This window comes from Podarcis vaucheri, assembly GCF_965113315.1.
Source record: "Podarcis vaucheri genome assembly, chromosome: 1".
NCBI classification, from domain to species: Eukaryota; Metazoa; Chordata; class Lepidosauria; order Squamata; family Lacertidae; genus Podarcis; species Podarcis vaucheri.
In genome coordinates, this window is record NC_138759.1 from 981,554 (window position 1) to 1,000,378 (window position 18,825).

An 18,825-nucleotide genomic window follows, 5' to 3' on the forward strand; every position below is an offset into this window, starting at 1 on the left:
GGATCCATTGCTCCGTGTCCGCTTCTCTGGAGCAGCAGAAAACAACCTTTCTCCCTCCTCCATGTGACATCCTTCTATATATTTGAACATGGCTATCATATCATCCCTTAACCTCCTCTTCTCCAGGCTAAACATGCCCAGCTCCCTTAGCCGTTCCTCATAAGGCATTGTTTCCAGGCCTTTGACCATTTTGGTTGCCCTCCTCTGGACACGTTCCAGTTTGTCAGTGTCCTTCTTGAATTGTGGTGCCCAGAACTGGACACAGTACTCCAGGTGTGGTCTGGGACTACGTAGTTGGGACTACGTAGCACACAGTTAAACTCTGGAACTCCCTGCCACAGGAGACAGGGCTGGCCACCCATCTGGGCAGCTTTAAAAGAGGATTGGATAAATTCATGGAGGAAGAGAGAGTTGAGGGTCATGGAGGGCTCCTCCTTGCCAGGAGGACTATCTCTCTCCCTTCACAGTCAGAGACACCAATGGTTCTGAATCCCAGTTGCTGGAAACCACAAGAGGGGAGAGTTACTCTTGGGCTCGGATCCTGATTAAGGGTTTCTCATGGGCATCTGGCTGAGGATTGTGAGAAGAGGGAGGGGACTGGATGGGCCCCCTTTGGGCTGACCCAGCAGCCAGTTCTGCCTATATTCTCTTTTATATTTTAAAATTTTATTGGAAATTTTATTTACAACATAACATAACCCCCCCAATACAGAAACCCACCCTCATTAAACGTGTACAGTGGTGCCCCGCAAGACGAATGCCTCACAAGACGGAAAACCCACTAGACGAAAGGGTTTTCCGTTTTTGAGCTGCTTCGCAAGACAAATTTCCCTATGGGCTTGCTTCGCAAGACGAAAACGTCTTGCGAGTATTCCGATTTTTTCCCACTCCCCCCCTTTTTCTAAGCCGCTAAGCCGCTAATAGCCTTTTAGCCGCTAAGCCTTTAATAGCCGCTAATCCGCTAAACCGCTAATAGCGCTAATCCACTAAGCCACTAATAGGGTTGCTTCGCAAGACGAAAAAACCGCTAGACGAAGAGACTCGCGGGACGGATTATTTTCATCTTGCGAGGCACCACTGTACATAATGAGCATAACATACAACAATACAAACAACCAAATAAGAGACTTCCTTTATCCTGTATCTGGCCTCCTTATTTACTTCTTATAAGCTGTTTCCTTTATGAATAATTATTAAGATTTTTCTAATTATAACTTAAACATCCACAAAGTCTCCTGCAGACATTAATCGAAACAAGTGTTTTTAGGGCACTGTTTTGTGAAGTATTCTCTGCATTTCCCCCATGCTTTTCGAAACTCTGGTCTAGTGTGAGCTCTAATTGCCTCTATCTGAAGAAGTGTGCATGCACACGAAAGCTCATACCAAGAACTAACTTAGTTGGTCTTTAAGGTGCTACTGGAAGGAATTTTTTTTATTTTGACTATGGCAGACCAACAGGGCTACCTATCTGTAACTCTAATTGTCTCTGTTAATCTAGCCAATTCAATATACTCTAACAGTTTGTCTTGCCATTCCTTTTTTGTTGGCACAGTTTCTTTTTTCCAGTTTTTAGCAATTAGGATCCTTGCTGCTCCTGTGACATAGAGGAATATTTTCTGATCTTCTCTTGCTATACCTGTGTCTGTTATTCCTAGTAGAAAAGCTTCTGTATTTTTTATAAAGTTATACTTTATATCCTATACAGTATTCTCATGCTCCACTTGCTGGAGACTATTATCGTCATAATATTAATTTATATTCTGCCTTTTCCCCAGATCACCACTGAAGGCTGTTTCAACCAATGCAGATACAATGCAGAAAGCTAAAAAACATATAAAAGACAATCATAAAAAGTAAATAAACTGTAAAAGGATCGACACAATAGAAAACGCAAATCTATGCAGATAATAAAAACAGCACGGCAGTATCAAAAGGAAAAAAGAAAAGAAACACTCACTTTTCAAAGGCCTGTTGGGATAAAAAAAAAGGTATTTGCTTGCCAGGGGAAGCACAGCAAGGAGGGAGGCAGTCTGGCTCCTCTAGGCAGGCAGTTCCAAAGTTGCCTGGGAGGAGCCACCACTGAGAAGTCCCTCTCCCACATCCCCACCAAATGATCCTGTGGGGTGCTAGGGCCAAGAGAAGGGCCTCCTCAGAAGATCTCCCAGCCAGGGCAGAGGTGGATTTAAGGCAGCACAACTGGCTCCCCCAACTGGTGCCACAGGGCATCACAGCTATGACTTGGTGCATGCGCAGAGCGGAAGGTGAGAGGCAGAAGGGGGCCTATTTTGGCCTCACACAGGGCGCTGCTGAAATCGGAAAAAGTCTTCCCCCGCTACGGGGATGAGCATTTACTGTTCCCAACCCTCATCCTGTGGAAAGCCATCTACTGTATTTTTTGCTCCATAAGACACACTTTTTTCTTCCTAAAAAGTAAGGGGAAATGTCTGTGCGTCTTATGGGGCGAATGTGTGGTCCCTGGAGCTGAATTGCACAGGGGCAAAAAGCAGATCGTGCTTTTATTTTTAGAAAGAGGGAAGAGGGTGTTGAAATGAAGCCACTGATCGTTTGCCGATCGGGGAGAGAGATAAGGGACGCTAGCAGAGGCTGCCTGGGAGAGGGGAGGTAAAAGCCCATGGATCCTCAGGATTTTTACATTGGGTCACCCCAAATTCAGCATCAGATCACACAGCATGTCCATGGCTACAGCCTGCACCAAAAAAATCACGCACCCACTGTTGCCTGGGGCTGCAATGGCGCAAAAATGTGGTTACAAAGCATGGATCCACATGGATCCTCAGGATTTTTGCATTGGGTCACCCCAAATTCACCATCAGATCACATGTCTCTGACCACAGCATGAACCACAAAAATCATACATCCACTCTTTCATTCAGAATATATTTTTTTCTTGTTTTCCTTCTCTAAAAACTAGGTGCGTCTTATGGAGCGAAAAATACAGTAATTAGATTTTAATTTGATCCTGACTTGTTTTCAGGAGGTAATTTAATTATTGTTTGGTTTTATACTAATGTTATATATTTGATGTTAGCCGCCCTGAGCCTGGTTTCAGATGGGGAGGGTGGGATACAAATAAAATTTGTTTCCTGCTTGGCAGGGGGTTGGACTCAATGGCCCTTGTGGTCTCTTCCAACTCTATGATTCTATGATTCTATGATTCTAAAATAATTATTATTATTATTATTATTATTATTATTATTGGTGTGTATGAGGGAATACAGTCATTGCAGAGGGTTGGACGAGCCTTGGGGTCCCTTCCATCTCCACAATTCTGTGATTCTGTGAATAAGCAACAACCGTGCCCAGTTCTTAAATGGGAGAGGCAAGAAGGGAGAGAAGAAGGAGGCCCCTTCGCAGCAGAAGCTGCCTGCAAAACCTCCCTGGGACTCCTTCTTGACCCCTCGCCTGATGAAAAGACCAGTTGCTGTCGTAACAAGTTCCATTTTAATATGAGCAAAAATGAAATTCAGGCTGCCAGGCATCAGACGACCGCAGGCCGTTCTGTTCATGCGCAAAAGACAGTGCTCTCTGCGCTGGAAAGGGGGAGCAGGAGAAAGAGGTGCGATTTTGCAGGGCCTTTTCCCTCCACTTGAAATACTTTTCTGGTTGTCGTCTAAGTGACAGCGACTGTCACTCAGGCAACTCGAGTTAAGAAGAATATTGATAAGCTGGCAGGTGTGCAGAGGAGAGCGACCGAGATAATCAAGAGCCTGGAAACCAGACTCCTATTTCTGAAGAAGGGTTGAGGGAGTTGGGAGAGAAGAGACGAGAACCACTTTCACATACCTGAAGGGTTGTCACACGGAAGAGGGAACAAGCTTGTTTTCTGCTCTTCTAGAAGGTGGTGCCAGAACCAATGGATTCAAGATACAAGAAAGGAGATTCTGACTCCATTTTAGGAAGAACTGCCCAGTAGTAAGAGATGTTTGACAGTGGAAAGGACTCCCTTGGAAGGTGGTGGACTCTCCTTTTAAGCAGGGGTTGGATGGCCAGATGTCAGGGATGCTTTAGCTGAGATTCCTGCACTGCAGGGGATTGGACTAGATGGCCTTTGGGTCCCTTCCAGCCCTACGATTCCATGATTCCATGATGCTGTTATTCTCTGCCTGCTGGGAGCAGTGCCGGATTTACGTATAAGCTAAACAAGCACTGTGGGTTAAACCACAGAGCCTAGGGCTTGCCGATCAGAAGGTTGGCAGTTCGAATCCCCGCAATTGGCTGAGCTCCCGTTACTCGGTCCCTGCTCCTGCCAACCTAGCAGTTCAAAAGCACATCAAAGTGCAAGTAGATAAATAGGTGGGAAGGTAAACGGCGTTTCCGTGCGCTGCTCCGGTTCGCCAGAAGCGGCTTAGTCATGCTGGCCACATGACCCGGAAGCTGTACGCTGGCTCCCTCAGCCAATAAAGTGAGATGAGTGCTGCAACCCCAGAGTCGGCCACGACTGGACCTAATGGTCAGGGTTACCTTTACCTTTACTAAACAAGCTATAGCTTAGGGCCCCACTCTCTTGGGGACACCCAAAAAAATTAAAGGGGGGGGGACTGGATGTACATCTCCAGAATATAACGTAAAAAACAAATGAAATAAAACCTACATCCAGCAACAGTGTTTTGTGTTGTGTAGGCTCTTATGATGTAAGTCATGGGCCCCGCCTGCTAGCCTGTTCCCTCAAATATCCCTGGTTTGCTCCTTTCTATATATAGGGTGCCTACATTCTGTATGTGCAAATGGCTTCAGATATCTATTAGGTCCATAAATTACCATATAGCATATATTCAACACATGGGTTGGTGGCAAACAACAGCTGGACATAGAAAGGGCCCCATTACCTTCAGGAGCTGAGGGCCTCATCAAACCCAGATCCGGCCCTGGCTGGCAGGTATCTTCCCCAAGCTAGAGGAGCAGAGGAGCAGGCTTCCAGTATATACGGCCACACTTTTATTTTACAGTACAGTGGTACCTCGGGTTACAGATACTTCAGGTTACAGACTCCACTAACCCAGAAATAGTAATTCGAGTTAAGAATTTTGCTTCAGGATGAAAACAGAAATTGTGCAGTGGCAGTGGGAGGCCCCATTAGCTAAAGTGGTGCTTTAGGTTAAGAACATACCTCCAGAACGAATTAAGTTCTTAACCCGAGGTACCACTGTACGTAGTTGTCCTCCTCCACCGGGACAGGGCAGGGGAGGAGAGTCCTTCGAAAACCCTCCCTGCTGTGTGGTTGTCATTGTGGTTCCCACCTTTCGATGGTCGCAGGCTCTGGAATAACAGCAAATGCAACTCAGGATCTCTCTTCCACTTGATAGATGGGGTGGAGTGGGGGAGAGAGAGATGAGGAAATTTTGTACTCCGTAAAGGAGCCCTCAATGGAAAGCGGAGAATAAATTCTTAGGCAGCAGCTCCATTCAGAGGTTTGTAGTGGTTAGCAAATGGGACATTTGGCCTCAAGAAGAACATAACCCAAGTTATCTCCTTAACATTTGACCTCCCCTGGAGGTCCGAAAGGGGTCTGCATTTCGGGAAGGGATGGCTGATTTCATGAACTGACGGGGGCCACTGTTGTCTCCAGACTAAATAATCCATGTCTTCATAGAGTTGTGGAGTTGGAAGGGACCCAAAGCGTCATCTAGTCTGACCCCCTGCGGGAGCTGTATGTTGTTGTACCAACGCAACCCTTCAGAGGTGATCTGGCTCGATAAGAAAACTGGGCAGGCCTTCACTGCTGTGGAGCGAAAGGAAAGCCTAACAGTCAAACGTTTCGTTTATGGGTTAAATGCAGCATCAAAGAGAGAGATGAAACATTCATGCCCAAATCTCGGATTCCTCCCTCGGTGGCTCCTCGCACAGCCTGCAGCCTCCTCTCCGCGTCCACAGAGTGAACTGCCTGCCTTTTGTTTGCCTTGAAGTCTTCATCCAAACGGACGTCCCTATTAAACAAAAAGGGCTAAACTGCACTCAGAGACTCAGATGCGAAACGCGGCGCAGCCTCCCAATCAGTTCATTAAGTCTGAATAAACACATGGAAATTAATATTCAACTTTCATTCTCATATAGCCAAATTAGAAGCCAGCAAAGAGGGAAAGAATGTAATCTAATTAAACTAATGAGAGTTGTGCTAATAAATTGCCCACCATTAATTCTTTATTGCAGCAGGAGCGGCTGGTGAAGGAGACGTCGGCAGCCCCACCGACCCGCCCCTGACGCAGGGGGGCTTCGAAATCAGTTGGTTCTCCCATCAGCTTTGCATGTCCCCCAACCGCTTCAAGGAAAAGCCAGAGATCTGCCAGGCGTTGGAGCCGAGGAGTCCCACTCCCAGAGCTCAGTTGCTCCTTATTTTTAGAGAAACATTCACCAACCCCTTGTTTTTATTCTATTAAATTGTTGTTGTTGTTTTAAAGCACCTGAAAGAGGTTTACCAAAAGATAAAACAATAAAATCCATTAAACAATGACAATACTTCAAACACATACAAAAAGTTAAAATTCACACCGGCATTTCTACGCCTCTGGGTAAGGTGCTTTTAGCAGCTGCCAAAAAAGAATCAAGTTGCCAGCTTGATCTCAATAGGCTGGGAGTTCCAAGGTGGAGGCGCTGGGAAGCGCCGGAGGAGAGAGTTGCGCTTGGGCTCAAACCCCACAGGGGGGATTTCCGCTGTGGCATCTGGTCGGCCACTGGGAGAACAGGAGGCTGGACTTTGGGCCTGACCCAGGAAGCTCTTCGTTAAGTCGATAGAAAAATCTGTTGGAGAGGGAGGTGTTCCTTCTCTGCTCCTGACCTCGAATGTGGATGCCATGGGACGAGAAGCTGCCAGTTAATTTTGCTTTACTTGTTTCTTGTTTCATTGCATTCATATTGTCTTTTTTCATCCATGGAGTCAGGGGCGACTAATCCATATTTTACTAATATTTTACTGGATATAAAACTGGATATTTCATGTTTTTTCATGTTTTTAATATTAGGTTGGGAACCACCCAGAGTGGCTGGGGAAACCCAGCCCAATGGGCGGGGTATGAATAATAAATTATTATTACTACTACTACTACTATGTTTTTATATAAGCTGTAAGCCACCCACAGTGGCTGGGGCAACCCGGTCAGATGGGCATTGTACAACTAAGTATTATTATTATTATTATTATTATTATTATTATTACTATTATTGTTATTATCTACAGGTGTTTTTTCCTCGTGCTTATCTTCCTTCCAAAGTGGCTGGGCACTTTCATTTCCAGACAGAGAGAGAGAGAGCGACAGAGAGCAGGAGGGATTCAACATCCATTTCTGAACCATGGAGTAACTTTTGCTATAAGGCTACAAATACAAGACTTTTCACCCGGGAACACAGAGCTGACGAAAGATGTACATTTCCCCGCTCTGTTAAGCTAAGTGTAAACCCAACCAGCAACCCAAACAGGGACAAACTGAGCCACAAAAAAATATCCAAAGATGAACAGATCTGCCTCTTGCAAAGAGCGCGGCTGGGAAGCGGAACCATTCTGAGCATTTGGGTGAGCCTAACTGGGTCACAGGGATCCTTTACGCATCCTGCTCAGAGACTCAGCTGGGATCTGGCGCTCTAAAGCTAGATCATCTTGACTCCTCTCGGCTTCTGCTGCTTGGCTTGCAAAATCCCCCGAACTGCCTTTGTTGTGCGGCGCCGCATTTGTGATGCTCCGAGTGTCTCCATGGAAAACTTTCAAGTCTGGCAAGGAGGCTCAGCCGAAGCCTCAAGGACCTGGTGGAATTTCCCCATTTTGACTTATAATCGATGGGGGCAGCGCAGCAGAAGGGGGGGGGAGAGAAGGAGGCCTTGTTTGCTAAGTAATGTTTTTTAAATGACCCGATGTTTTTATGCCTCTGCTAGAAACCGTGGTGTGTCGATGGGAGGTGTGGGGAAGGGGGCCAATCCAACAGAAATTTATTTTCGTACAATCATTGCATTGCAGAGTCATTAGAACTGGATATGGAACAACTGATTGCTTCAAACTGGGAAAGGAGTACGACAAGGCTGTATATTGTCTCCCTGCTTATTTAACTTATATGCAGAATTCATCATGCGAAAGGCTGGGCTGGATGAATCCCTAGCCGGAATTAAGATTGCCAGAAGAAATATCAACAACCTCAGATACGCAGATGACACAACCTTGATGGCAAAAAGTGAAGAGAAATTAAAGAACCTTTTAATGAGGGTGAAAGAGGAGAGCGCAAAATATGGTCTGAAGCTCAACATCAAAAAAACGAAGATCATGGCCACTGGTCCCATCACCTCCTGGCAAATAGAAGGGGAAGAAATGGAGGCAGGGAGAGACTTTACTTTCTTGGGCTCCAGGATCACTGCAGATGGTGACAGCAGCCACAAAATTAAAAGACGCCTGCTCCTTGGGAGAAAAGCAATGACAAACCTAGACAGCATCTTAAAAAGTAGAGACATCACCTTACCAACAAAGGTCCGTGCAGTGGTACCTCGGGTTACATACGCTTCAGGTTACAGACTCCGCTAACCCAGAAACAGTGCTTCAGGTTAAGAACTTTGCTTCAGGATGAGAACAGAAATCGTGCTCCAGCGGTGCAGCAGCAGCAGGAGGCCCCATTAGGTAAAGTGGTGCTTCAGGTTAAGAACAGTTTCAGGTTAAGTACGGACCTCCGGAAGGAATTAAGTACTTAACCCGAGGTACCGCTATATAGTTAAAGCTCTGGTCTTCCCAGTAGTGATGTATGGAAGTGAGAGCTGGACCATAAAGAAGGCTGATCGCCGAAGAATGGATGCTTTTGAATTCTGGTGCTGGAGGAGACTCTTGAGAGTCCCATGGACTGCAAGAAGATCAAACCTCTCCATTCTGAAGGAAATCAGCCCTGAGTGCTCACTGGAAGGACAGATCCTGAAGCTGAGGCTCCAATACATGAGGCCACCTCATGAGAAGAGAAGACTCCCTGGAAAAGACCCTGATGTTGGGAAAGATGGAGGGCCCAAGGAGAAGGGGACGACAGAGGACGAGATGGTGGGACAGTGTTCTTGAAACTACCAGCATGAGTTTGACCAAACTGCGGGAGGCAGTGGAGGACAGAAGTGCCTGGCGTGCTCTGGTCCAGGGGGTCACGAAGAGTCGGACACGACTAAACGACTAAACAACACAAAGGGACCTCCAGGGTCATCTAGCCCCACCCCCTGCAATGCAGGAATCACACCTTTGCACAAGCTTCACTGAAAAGAAAGGTGTTGTGTTTTAATGAAGGGCCTTGAACATTTAAGGAAAAGAGCAGCAAAAAAGAGACAGTTTGTGTTCAAGAATGGGACAGTTTAACCCCTTCTCACCCTGCTGCAGTCCTGGTGAAAGCTGCTCCTTGCATCAGAGGGGAGGTCAGCTTGGCTCTGGCCAGAGTCTAGGCATCAAAGCTTCTGTCTCCGCAGAGCAGGTCAAGCAAGCAGGCACAGTGGGATGAGTGGGAGGTGAGAGAGCAGCGCCCAGGACCCAGCTGCAGAAAGCGAGGGTCAAGTCTGTCTGCCAGGGTTCACCCACCACCTTCTGTCCTCTCCAGTTGCCCATTGATCTGTGTTTTCTCCTCCAAAAGGAGCCGCTCTGAAAATCTCAATGTCCAAATGAGCCAACGGACATGAGCCAACAGTGTGATGCGGCAGCTAAAAAAGCCAATGCAATTCTGGGCTGCATCAATAGGAGTATAGCATCTAGATCAAGGGAAGTAATAGTGCCACTGTATTCTGCTCTGGTCAGACCTCACCTGGAGTACTGTGTCCAGTTCTGGGCACCACAGTTCAAGAAGGACACTGACAAACTGGAACGTGTCCAGAGAAGGGCAACCAAAATGGTCAAAGGCCTGGAAATGATGCCTTATGAGGAACGGCTAAGGGAGCTGGGCATGTTTAGCCTGGAGAAGAGGAGGTTAAGGGGTGATATGATAGCCATGTTCAAACATATAAAAGGATGTCACATAGAGGAGGGAGAAAGGTTGTTTTCTGCTGCTCCAGAGAAGCGGACACGGAGCAATGGATCCAAACTACAAGAAAGAAGATTCCACCTAAACATTAGGAAGAACTTCCTGAGAGTAAGAGCTGTTTGACAGTGGAATTTGCTGCCAAGGAGTGTGGTGGAGTCTCCTACTTTGGAGGTCTTTAAGCAGAGGCTTGACAACCATATGTCAGGAGTGCTCTGATGGTGTTTCCTGCTTGGCAGGGGGTTGGACTCGATGGCCCTTGTGGTCCATTCCAACTCTATGATTCTATGAAATACGTTTTCTCTCAAAATCAACTGTTCTAGATACTCTTTCATACATACAGTCATACCTCGGGTTACAGACGCTTCAGGTTGCATTTTTTTCAGGTTACGGACGCTCCAAAATGTGGAAGTACCAGAATGGGTTACTTCCAGGTTTCGGCAGTCGTGTCTGTGCAGAAGTGCTAAATCACAACGTGCGCATGTGCAGACGCGCTGCTGTGGGTTGTGAACATACATCCCGCATGCATCACATTTGTAGCCTGAGCGTCCACTGTATTTGGAGCCACAAGCTGCACTGGAACATTTGGTCAACAGCAACAACAACAATGGCTGAATGTCCCGGTACAACTTGCGGCTCAAAAGATAGAATTATAGAACTGTAGAAACTTGTTTTCCACTCTTCCTGATGGTAAGACCCAAACCAATGGATTCAAGCTACAAAAAAGGCAATGCCAACTAAATCTCAGAAAGAGCTTTCTGAGGACAAGAGCTGTTGGGCAATGGAAGGGACTTCGGCAGAAGGTGGCTCCTTCAGAAGACTCTCCTTCCTTGGAGGTTTTTCATCCGAGGTTTGATTGGCACCTGCCAGGTATTCCTGGGATTCCTTCTAGATGCTCCTCAGGATCTCTTCCAGTTCTGCAATTCTATGTTTGTAAGAAAGAGGGCCCCAAACAGGTGTGATGTGACAATTGCGGCTGGGAAGGAAGGAAGGAAGGAAGGAAGGAAGGAAAAAGCACAGGAAGGGGCAATGAAGGAAGGGGAATGCAAAGGGAGGGAAGAAAAAGCAAGCACAGGAAGGAAGGGGAAATGGAAGGGTAACAGGAAGGAAGGAAGGAAGGAAGGAAGGAAGGAAGGAAGGAAGGAAGGAAGGAAGGAAGGAAGGAAGGAAGGAGCCCTATCTATTTCCAGGCTAATTGGTGCTTTTCTTCCACCTTCCCAACCCTCCTCCTGTTTTCCGGGAAGAGGTGGCGGTGGCACTTGGAGCCATTTCTGCCGGAATGAGCGAAGTGCCGAGGGAAGGCCATTTATTCTGATTAGCCTGCCTCATTACACAAACACAAATGTTGCTTAAGCAAATGAAGCCAATCTGCCTCCTCGCTCTTCCAAGGAGGCCCTTTGCGGCCCCGCCAACAGAACGCGCCAACGGAACTAGGCGCGCCGACCGCTTCTTCCTCTTTGCAGCCCAGTAATGGAACATTCACCGGGGCCTGGACTGGAGGGCTCCAGAGCTGGAGGAGAGGAAGAAGGCAAAGGAAAATGGGCTGCAGCGCCTGCAGAGCGAGCGACAGCAGGAAGGAGGCCTCAGAGGTGCCTGGTGGATCAGGCCAGAAGATGCCTCTTCTGGGAAACCTCCAAGCAGGATTCAAGCACAGGAGCAACTCTCCCCTCCTGGGGTTTCCAGCAACTGCTCTCCAGAAGGATAGGTGAGCACAGCCATCGTGGCCAGGAGCCATCAACAGCCTTCCTTTACATCATGGTTGCAATAATTAGAGCCATCGAGGTAGGTGCCCATCACTGCTTCCCACAGGAGTGAGTTCCGCAGTTTAACCAAGGCCAGGGAGCCCATGAGGCGAGGTGAGGCCATTGCTTTAGGCAGCATATTGGGGTCCAAGGAGAGGGCTTTGGGTTTTACTTAAAGGCTCAGATATAGGTCCATATATAAAGGAGAATTCCCTGAATGCCTAGTGTGGGATGTAAACACAGGAGCAGTCAATGACAACATTCCTAGAGTGTACATGTTAGAACATGGGGAGGGATGTCTGTCCAGCAAGCAGGTAAACTTCCTGGGGACGGACTTCCTCCGCATGTGACCAGAGGTGGGTGTGGCCTCACCTGTGCAGGTAATGACAAAAGCACAGGGCAGGCAGCCTCTCTCTCTCTCTGCCATTTTCCTTCGATGAGGAAGCATCTAAAGATGCTCTCTTGGCTCTCAGCCAAGAGAGGAGGAAAGGACTATCTTGCTATAAGATAGATTCTGAATGTATGTAACCTTTTTAAGCTGTCTGCCTTCTGGGATCATATTGTGAACAGAACGTGAGTAAACTCTTTTATGCTTTTATAAAGACTGTGTCGTGTCTTGTATTTTAAGAGGGAACAAAGGGGAAAATACCAGGGTAATTATTATAGAGGTTCTAGCGAACCTGTGCACACGTTACCGTTGCGAACTTAAAGGGGAATGTCTATTAACTCTGCTGATATTTTGGGAACTTGTTAGCACAAGTTGGATAAGGATATAATTAGTCAATATATCCTCTCCTGCATCCCTGAACATTCCCACACCTAGACCCAGGTTTGAGCCCAGAGAGAACCCTGGCAGAGATTTAAAAATCACTATTTATTTATTTATTTATTTATTTATTGTTTATATGCCGTCCTATACCTGGAGGTCTCAGGGCGGTTCACAGAAAAGATCAACATAAAAACCACAATATATATAATAAAAATAAAAACAACCCGATTACACCCCCAAAAAAATGTGCAGCAAGGCATTGAAATATTGCCTGCTAGACCTTCAAAATATCCCTTCAAAGTTGCTCTTGCCAGAGGAGTGAGGGTGCCAGGGTGGTGGGCTGCAGGGGGCAGGTATGGAGAAGGCAGCTGCGCTGAGCAGATCTGGTGCCTGAGGCAACTGCCGCACCTTGTCTCACAGGTGAGCCAGCCCTGAAAGAAGAGGTAGGGCAGCTGCGTTTCCCAGAGAAGTCCTAGCTCCAGACCCCAAAACCTACCTACCTAAGAGCTTCCCCAGAGACCCGTTGCTGGGAATCCAGAGCTGGATCTGGTGCCAGTCTGGACACCTCCTTGAGGCCTCTCCCCTTGTTATGTACTGAGTTGAATAGGATCCAGAATGCAGCAGTCTGATTGGTCCTAGAACAATAGGATCCTGAATGCAGCAGTCTGATTGGTCCTAGAACAATAGGATCCTGAATGCAGCAGTCTGATTGGTCTGCAGGAGCCACCCAATCCAGCTCCAGGTGGAAGTGAATCCACAACCTGATTGGCCTACAGGAGAATCCCGGAATTAGCCAATCAAGAGGGGCCCATTGTGTAAATAATGTATATAAAGCAGACATTCTTGGGGAACTTCCATTCCTCCTCACCACTATGAGATGAATAAAGAGCATGAAATCCACTCTCGACTCCGAGTATATTTCACCCCTCTTAGGGAAGCTCTTTCCCATCAACAGCTGCCTTGAAACTGCTGAGGGGTTGGAAAGTTGGGATGACTTGGAGGAGGCGAGGAGGACCGAGGGTGAAGAAAGAGCTGGGAGTAGGGAGGGGCCCTCTTCCCATCCTTTGGACCCCCTGGAAAACTCAGGAAATCTTCTGCACCTGGAACTGGTCATGGAGAGGTCAGCTGGATGGGATGCAGCCAGAGGAAGCACCATCCAGCTTGGGCTGCCCATAGAAAGCAAGTCTAGAGGGAGAAGCTAGAGCAGTGATGGTGAACCTGGTGGAGACCGAGGCCCAAAGTGCAACCCAAAACCCCCTTATTTATCGCAAAGTGCCAACACAGCAATTTAACCTGAATACTGAGGTTTTAGTTTAGAAAAAGCAACTAGTACATTAATATCTTTTGCCTTAAAAGAAAAGTACAATGACAGAGCTTCCAATGACACAAACCACTTTTTGTTGAAAGGGGAAAGTTTGCATTTGACATGCTTTTGAACAATTAATGTGATTTTTGCTGTTGTATGCATGCTGATAACTTGGCTCATACTTTGTAAGCTGGTGGGTGATCTGTTCTAGAAAGAGACTGTGGTTGCAAAAACTAAGATACTGGGAATGATATTTCCTCAATTTCCCTTCAAGAAACTCTTTTCTTTCACCAAGTTGGGCAACACTTTTGTGGTTGGTGTCAGAGTGCCATTGGACGCTTGATGTGTGACACACAACATTTTCACTGCACAGAAGACAAAACACTTTCCCACTGCATTCAATCACTCCACTTGACTCTTGGAATGATCTTCCACTATCTGTTCTTGCTTTTTTTTTTTTTTTTGCTGTCCTCCTTTTTGGTTGTCCCAATACAAATCTAGCCCTGTGTCTGTGTCACAACGGCGATCCTCAATTCCTCTGGCAATCTATTAACAAGCTCTGGTGAACTCAGTGCTGGGGCGACGGCACATGTGCCCACAAAGAGAGCTTGAGGGATCACCACCACTGGGCTAGAGGGATCTTTCCAGGAACTCTTAGTGTTTTGAGACTTTTGCGGGTGAACTGAGAATTTGTTTGGACCCTGGGTGAGAATCCAAAGGCTGAGAGTGGGTGTCAGAAGGAAAATGGATCGGTATTGATTCATATATATTAGCCACATTATCTTAATGTTACGTTTTTATATGTAACTGTGTGTTTTTGCAATGTTTTCTTTAAATTGTCTGCCGCTGCTTCGGGTTTTGTTGCACACCACTTTGAGATATTTTTCATAAATTAAGCAGTATAGAAGTTAAATGCTCTGATCTAATAATCTAATCTTTCTGAGCCAGGAAACGAGGATGAAGTTGCAGTCCAAGTCAGCAGAATCAATTGTTCTGAAAAGACTGCTAATTTGCTGAAAGTGAGCCCTCAAAGCATTTTGTTCGTCAAGCCACCGTGTCTTTGTTTACAGGTTAAATCCCCGCTGTCTCATCCTGTTAATGATCTCCAAATTAAAGCTGACCTTCCAATTTGGAGCCTTTCAGGGACTCAGAGATAATGGCTGGTGGGGGTGGGAGGCATCGTTTAGGAGACCAATGAGACAGGCCGGCAGGTGCCCCGTGCCTGAAAACCTGAATCGGGGCCGTTCCATTTGGAACAATGAAGAAGGCACAGAGGAAAGGGGTTCTGGGCACTCTCCCTACCCTTAAAGAAGGCAGGACTTGTGAGTGCATTATTTCTTGGAAATGTCTTGCCCCCAAAATGGTTTTCCTTGAGCTGGAAAGATGGTGAACCATCTGGAAACTAAGTCTTTTGAGGAACAGCTGAGGGAGTAGGGGGTGTTCAGCATGGAGAAGAGGAGGCTGAGAAGTCAAGGGCTGCAGCGACTTGTTTTTCCAGCCAAGGTACACCCAGAAGCCAGCCCCACCCAGAAGCTGGAGGAAGAAGAGTGCACAGGCAGAAGGACAAAGCAGGTCTTTTGCTTTCCTCTTTTCACCCCATGCTCTGGTGTGAGCCAACTGACTCAGGCCACAGTGTGGGACAAAAGAATGTGTCTTTTGGAGCAACCAGAGCTCCGGAGCCCAGACAGAACATTCAGACTTGGGATCAGAAGCTTCTGTGAATCTGGGGTGCCCCTCTTAAAACGGGACAGTTGCATGCTATGCCAAACCCAGATCTTCAAATATCTGAAGGGCAGTCCCAGGAAAGATGGAGCCAGCTTGTTTTCTGCTGCTCCAGAGGGGAGGACCTGAAGCAATGGATTCCAAAGACCAGAGGGGACATTCTGACTCAACATCAGGAAGAGCTTTATGATAGTAAGAGCTCTTCAGCAGTGGAACAGTCAACGTCAGGAGATGGTGGGCTCTCCTTCCTTGGGGGTTTTTAAGCAGAAGTTATCTGGCCATCTGTCATGGATTCTTTGGCTGAGATTCCTGCATTGTGGGTATTTAGGCTAAATGACCCCTTCCAGCCCCACAATTCTATGATTCCTCCTGCAACGCCATGGAAGGCTCAAGGAGAACGGAGGCCGTGGCAGTGCAACTGGTCGCTTCAAGCCCTTTGCCAGGGATCTTCAAACTGCAGGTTTCCACCACTTTACCTGCTGCAGTCAAATCTGCTCTCTGCTCTGCATTACCATCCTATTACAATAGAAGGAGAAGACGTGTGTGTTGTCGATGAGATATATATATATATATATTTAAAAGTAAAGACTGGTTGTTTAAATAAGAATGGTTCTGTACTGAATATTTATGGAACCCAGTGTTATCCAAAAGGGCAAGAAATAAAAATAGAGGTTATTTAAATTTAATTTGCATTTAGATTTTCAAGTCAGGTTTATTATATAGCAGAAACATGCTAAAATTAAATCCATAATGTACATTACAGCAAGTTGAGCAAATTGTACCTTGGAGCAATTTCTGCTTCGAACACAGGCTGCCTTGCCTGCCTCTTCTCTTTTCCCCATCATGGGTAAGTAAATTTGCAGGCGCTTTTCAGCAACTCTTTTATTATGCCTATTAGTAAATCAATGGAGAGTCTGGAAGAGAGAAAGTGTAACTGCTCAGGCAGCTGAGAGAGACGCAAAACCCGGTGGCGGCTTGGATTCACCCGAAGGACTTCTTGGTGTGGCAGGAAAACGTTGCCTTCTCTTCTGCTGATTCAGCATTAAAAGAAAATTTAAGGATTTTGACAAGCTAGAAAGTATACATACAAGGGGGACCAGGATGGTCAACGGTCTGGAAACCAAGCCTTGTGAGGAACAGTTGAGGGAGCTGGGTATGTTTCGCCTGGAAAGGAGGAGACTGAGAGGAGATAGGAGAGCCATCTTCAAATATCTCAAGGGCTGTCCCATGGAAGATGGAGCAAGCTTGTTTTCTTCTGCTCCAGAGGGAAGGAACCAAACCAATGGACATGGGATGTAAGAATCAGGTGCAGTCCAACACAACATTGCTAGAGTAGACATGAAGGTTGTCTCAGTCCTCCAGCTGGAACTTCCTGCTTCCCAAATCTAACATGAAACCTCCTATGTGTAACTTGAGATGGGCATGGCCTCTCCTGAAGTAGAAAGAACCAGAACCACAGGTTGGCGACCATCTTGTCTCTCTTGTCTCTCTCGATGCCATCTTAACAACAGCACTACTATGATGCCCCCTTGGCTTCAGACCAAGAGAAGAAAAGGGGGGTTTTCTCCCATAAGGAAATAGTCACCACATTTAAACTATGTTTTAACCTTTTAAGTCTGCCTTCTGGGAACCTGTGTGTGAACAGATGATTACTTGTGAGTAAACCTTTTATACTTTACAGAAGACTGCATAGCGCCTTATTTTAGGAGGGATTAAATGGGGAAAATACCAGGAAATATTTACAGAGATGCTAACGAGTCTGAGCAAACTATCTGCTGTGTGTGTTTTTAAAAAGCGGGATGTTAACTCTGCTGATTTTGTTGAACTTGTAAAGACAAGTTGGGATAGGATATCTTAGACAATATATCCTCCCCTGGATCCCTAAACATTCCTACAATGGATTCAAATGACGAGAAAGAAGATTGCAACTAAACATCAGGAAGAACTTTCAGACAGTAAGAGCTGCTGAACAGTGGAATGGTCTTCCTTGGACGATGGTGGACTCTCCGTCATTGGAGGTTTTTAAGCCAAGGTTGGGTGGGATTCTTGGGTTGCGATTCCTGTGTTGCAGGGGGTGGAGCAGATGACACTTGAGGTCCCTTACAGCTCTACAATTCTGTGATCAAATGAATCCTAGGGTGGTATGAAAAGGAAAATGCTTCTTTGGACATTAAATCAATGGCTCCCTCTTGTCTCATTCTCAGCGGAATGAATGAAAATCTCTCTCCCCTCGCCCATTCCTTTGGATGTTTGTGAATTGCTAATATATTCCAAGCTCCTGACCTGCATCTCCCACTTCCTTCAGCCAGAAGTCACGATATTGGCCTTCTCCCTATCCTATGGATTATTATTAGCTCCTTGTGGGGGGCAGTGTAGCTGATACCACAGAAACGTGAACCAGGATTCAGCAGGAACCTAACAGATCACCTCAGTGGCCCAGAGTGCCTTCCATCAGTTTCTGCTGGTGGCCCAGCTACGCTCCTATCTGGACAGGGATAGCCTGACTACTGCTGTCTCTGCTCTGGTAACCTCCGGGTTAGATTACTGCAATGCGTTCTACGTAGGGCTGCCTCTGAAGACGGTTCAGAAACTTCAGCTAATGCGGAATTCAGTGGCCAGGTTGCTCACGGTTTGAGCATATTACACCAATCCTGGTCCAACTGCACTGGCTACTGATTAGTTTCCAGGCCCAATTCAAAGTGCTGGTTTTGACCTATAAAGCCTTAAATGTCTCAGGACCGCAATACCGCAAGGACTGCTTCTTTCCATATGAACCTACCCAGACCCTGAGATCATCTTCTGAGGTCCTTCTTCGTGTGCCCTCTCCTCAAGAGGTCCGGAGGGTGGCAACATGAGAACAGGGTCTTCTCTGCAGTGGCTCCCCGTCTATGGAATGCTCTCCCCAGGGAAAATAAAAAAAATCCTTCCAGTAGCACCTTAAAGACCAACTAAGTTAGTTCTTGGTATGAGCTTTCGTGTGCATGCACACTTCTTCTGAAGAAGTGTGCATGCACACGAAAGCTCATACCAAGAACTAACTTAGTTGGTCTTTAAGATGCTACTGGAAGGAATTTTTTTATTTTGACTATGGCAGACCAACACGGCTACCTATCTGTAACTCTCCCCAGGGAAGTTCATCTGTCGCCTTTGCTATAAACCTTTATGCGCCAGGCAAAAATGTTCCTTTTTAACCAGGCCTTTCCTTACTTGATCTACATCCTATACCCTTTTTAAAAATGATGGCTCTTTGGGGGAGTTTTTGCTTGGGTTTTTGGTTTTGATTTGATTTGATGTATTTGATATTTTATGTGAACCGCC

At 46.5% G+C, this 18,825-nt stretch overlaps 1 long non-coding RNA gene across 3 annotated transcripts in view; it reads left to right on the forward strand.

Moving 5' to 3' along the window:
- The first annotated feature begins 7,195 nt into the window (after window positions 1-7,195).
- The window catches only part of LOC309529000, a 70,815-nt gene continuing 59,185 nt past the window's right edge, over window positions 7,196-18,825 (forward strand). For all 3 annotated transcript variants that reach the window (XR_014218017.1, XR_014218018.1, XR_014218019.1), the window contains exon 1: window positions 7,196-7,376. This is a non-coding gene — a long non-coding RNA (uncharacterized lncRNA). The remainder of the gene's footprint in view (window positions 7,377-18,825) is intronic.